This window comes from Giraffa tippelskirchi, chromosome 6, assembly GCF_054371585.1.
Source record: "Giraffa tippelskirchi isolate mGirTip1 chromosome 6, T2T-mGirTip1v1.2.pri, whole genome shotgun sequence".
Lineage (NCBI taxonomy): Eukaryota > Metazoa > Chordata > Mammalia > Artiodactyla > Giraffidae > Giraffa > Giraffa tippelskirchi.
In genome coordinates this window covers 36920733-36925253 of record NC_137280.1, presented here as the reverse complement: position 1 = coordinate 36925253, position 4521 = coordinate 36920733, and the positions used below count along the sequence as shown (strand labels likewise).

Genomic DNA, 4521 nt, shown 5'->3' with positions numbered 1-4521 from the left:
TGGCACCTGGCCTGTCAGTGAACCTCTTCCTACTTTCTGAGTAGCTCAGTCTTAGCTCCCATTTTCTTTAAAGATAATCTAAAATGCTAACTGTTTTGTGCGTTCTTTGCTGATCTCCATGAGCAAATACAGTCTACCTAGATTAGTGACTCCCAACCTTTTTGGCCCTAGGGACTGGTTTTGTGGAAGACAATTTTTCCACAAACCGGGTGGGAGGGGTGGTTTGGGGGTGATCCAAGCACATTACATTTATTGTCCACTTTGTTTCTATTATTACATCGGCTCCATCTCAGATCATCAGGCATCAAATCCTGGCTGTTGCAGACCCTGCTAAATGGTACTTTTCCAATTGTACTTCATCTCAGAGATCACTTACATGCTTGACTTAGCTATATTCTGGGCTTCCCCGGTGACTCAGTGAAGAATCTGCCAGCAAAGCAGGAGACTCAGGTTCAATCCCTGGGTCGGGAAGATTCCCTGGAAAGGGGAATGGCATCCCACTCCCGTGTTCTTGCCTCGAGAATTCCATGGAGAGAAGAGCCTGGCGGGATACAATCCATGGGGTCCCAAGGAGGCAGACATGACTGAGCAACTAACGCACTAAGGAGTTAGCATATTTTCCTATGAAGGGCAAATGTTTCAGGCTTCACTGGCCGTTTAGTCTCTTTCACAGATGCTCAACTCTGCCATTTTACTGTAAAAGCATCCATAGACAGTACACAAATGAAGGAACCTGGATGTGTTCCAATAAAACTTTATTTATGGACATTGAAATCTGAATCTCATATAATTTCACATGTCACACAGTATTATTATTCTTTTGATTTTATTCTCAACCATTTAAAAATGTAAAAATGCTTCTTCACTCACAACCCATGCAAAACCAAGTGGCAGGCCAGATTTGGTCCACAAACTGTTTGTTTGGACATTGTGTTCTGGACTACAGGATCTGTAAGATGAGGCATCTCCTTACCTTTTCTATATCATCCCTGCAGTACTTAATAAGTGCTTCTGTGAGTATTTGTCAAAGTGAATACTGGCATCATTGAGACAAGAAGCAGTGACTACAAACAAAACGTAAAGAAAGTTCACCTTTCTGTCTTCCTTCTGTCTTCCTCTTCGGAATATCTTTAAGGGAATCCTCTATTATTCTCTTTCATACTTTTCTGTTCTTTTCAACTAAGTAGTTGCCAACATAGTTAATTATGAATTTATTTGTGAGTTTTCATGTTTATTACTATATTGATTTCTATCAATGACATGATAATGTATCATAAATGTAATGACTTTGAAAGCAATACATACTTTCATCTATTTCCACAAGTGATTAGTCAGATGGGCTTGGCTGGGTCTCTGCTTAGAGAATGTCACAAGGCTAAAATCAAGGTGTCTACAGGACTGTGTTCCTTTATAAAAACTCAAGAGAGTCTCTATGACAGAATCTGCTTAGAAGCAGACTTTTTTCTATGCAGGGCAAATGTTTTAGGCTTCACTGGTCATTTAGTCTCATGTTGGCTGAATTGAGTTCCGTGCAGCTATAGGACTGAAGTCCCCATTTCTTTGATGACTGTTGGCTTATTCTCAGCACCTAAATTCTACTGCATCCCTTGACTCATATTCCCTATGCCTTTAAAGCCAGTAACTGTGGATCAAAGTCCTTTTCATGCTCCATCTCTCCTTCCTTTTCTTCAAGTCCTCATCTCCCTCCAGCTTCAACCAAGAAAGGGTCTCTGGCTTTTATTTATTTATTTTTTCCTCGATGACTGATCTGTTTTATTTATAACAATGTTAGATGCAGCTTGCTTGCACCTTGAATATTACACATTAAAGTGCAACAGCCTGTCGAGTCTTGCATTTCTTGTGAAGTGGGAGATAGTTTCCACCCTCACTTTGGTCCTCTGGTTTCACATGACTTAGTATTATTAGTGAAAAAATGCAGTTGTGGTTTAGTTTAACTCAGCCTAATTAGCTGTTGGGCAGTTTCACCCTCTCTGAACACACATTGCTATTCCCATCCCACCCCCAGTGATAGGGCAGCAACACCACAGCGTCCACCCGTGCACTCCAGTGTGTGTAACAGGGTGATGAGAATACGACAGCCAGATGCTCCAAGGGGATGGCCCAGGGCTGTGGCTCCTCCTTCAGTGTTGACTTTCTCTGGGTTTAAACCAAGTTCTTTAGCTATTGCAACAGAGAGGGCTGCAAAGGCTTCATTGATTTCAAATACATCAACATCGTCCAGTGACCACCCTGCTTTTGCAACAGCTTGCTTTATTGCTGGAATTGGTCCTATTCCCATAATGGAAGGCTCCATACCTGCTTGTGCCCAGAAAACTATCTGTGCTAACGGTGTGAACCCACAGTTGCCAGCTTCAGACTTCTTCATCAGAACCACTGCTGCAGCACCATCATTCATTCCTGAAGCATTAGCTGGTGTGACTGTTCCCGGTCCATCCATAAGGAAGCAAGGCTTTAGCTTAGACACAGCTTCCATGTTGCTCCCATGATGAGGAAACTCATCTGTTTTAACTTCAGTAAGACTTTTTTAGAAGATACAAAAACTGATACGATCTCTTTGTCGAAATGGCTGGTCTTCTGTGCATTCTGTCTTGTTTTGGGACAGAACTGCAACCTTGTCCCGGTCTTCTCGACTCACATGCCATTGTTTGGCCACATTTTCGGCTGTAATGCCCGTATGATAGTTGTGGAATGTGTCAGTGAGCTCGTCACAGAGGATACTGTCAGTCAGTGGTTCTTCCCCAGTCTTGACTGCTGTCCTCAAGTGAACCAAATGAGGAGCCTTGCTCATCTTTTCCATGCCTCCTGCAACAACAATGCTGGAGTCTCCTATCCTTATCGACTGGGCTGCGAGGCACACGGCTTTCAGGCCTGACCCACAGATCATTTGGCAGCTCCACGCTGGAACAGAGTAGGGGATTCCTGCACCCACATTGGCCTGTCGAACAGGGTTCTGTCCACAGCCTACTGCCAAAACGTGTCCAAAAATGACCTCCGAGACCTTTTCGAGAGCCACAGAGGCCCTTTTCAGGACCTCTCTGATGACAGTTGAGCCCAGGTCATGGACAGGAATGGTGGATAAGGCACCATTGAAGGAGCCTATGATGGTGCGCACCGCCAAGATGATGACCACAGGGTCCGAGTCTGTACTCATCCTGCCGCACTACTGCCTCTCGAGCAAATACTGTGGGCCCCAGAGCAGCCGGCTTAGTGCTGGCTTTTAAAATGATTAGATGTTCTTACTCATATAATCTAGGGTACTATCTCCATGTCAAGATCAGTAACCTTAACTACATCTGCAAGGTTCCTTGGCCATGTAATATAACATTGTTATAGGTTTCAGGGGTGAGTGCACAGACATCTTTGGAAGGAGGCATTATTCATTGTACCACAATTACCAACCATCCCTGTAAGTTTCATGAACAAAGGTCCTATCTTTTTTATCATTGTTGCATACCCAATGTGTGACATGCTTGCCAGACACATAATAATTGCTCAGTAAATATATGTTGAATCAAAGAAAGAATAAGCGAGCAAATGAATGAGTAAATATGTGGATCTATAGTTTAGTAGAATATTCTAACCTTGAATCAAACATTTAGGAAACTTGAGTGTATCTATGGGTCACTGGTTAACAAAAGCACAGATCTTCACTTCAGGAAAACATGGATTCAAGTTGGTAATTTTATTGTCACTTATTAACTGAGTACCAAGGATCTCTGTGCCACAATTTCTTCATATGAAAAATGGGAAATCAAAACTTCTGTCTAAACGTTTTGCTGAGGATAAGATATATATAGCTGTGTATCTGCTACTGCTAAATCGCTTCAGTCGTGTTCGACTCTGTGCGACCCCATAGACGGCAGTCCACCAGGCTCCCCCGTCCCTGGGGTTCTCCAGGCAAGAACACTGGAGTGGGTCGCCATTTCCTTCTCCAATGTATGAAAGTGAAAAGGGAAAGTGAAGTCTCTCAGTCATTTCCGACTGAGAGTTAGCAACCCCATGGTCTGCAGCCCACCAGGCTCCTCCATCCATGGGATTTTCCAGGCAAGAGTACTGGAGTGGGGTGCCATTGCCTTCTCCTAGCTGTGTATCTAGTTCCTGGATATTACAGTGCCTAGTTCATAGTAAGCACTTATTTTATTATAGCCATTATAAATGTTGCAGGTATTTTGAGGTCTAGGTAGTTGATGGAATTAACTTATTTGGGAAGAAATAGAATAGAGGAGAGGGGGAGGGAGGGAGAAGGGTAGGGTTGGGTCCAGGAGATGGAAGGGAAGAGAGAGGTCTCAGCAGAACCCTGTCACTTAGCAATATTTAAGAAGCAAGTAACTAAAGAGAAGTAAGAATCAATAGTTAAAGATGCAAGAAAGATAGAGAAGAGCACAGTCTTGGAAACAAAAGTGGAGGAGGAACTTGAAGGACAGAGTCACTAACAGTTTCAAATATGAGGACAGTATCATGTAATGTAAAAATTGAAATGAGTCCATTATATTATCGGAT

The 4521-nt window shown here is 43.0% G+C and overlaps 1 pseudogene; it reads right to left on the bottom strand.

The window, feature by feature from the left end:
- Positions 1-1982: 1982 nt before the first annotated feature.
- LOC145508925 (acetyl-CoA acetyltransferase, cytosolic pseudogene) lies at positions 1983-3172 on the bottom strand (annotated as a pseudogene).
- Between the last annotated feature and the right edge of the window lie 1349 nt (positions 3173-4521).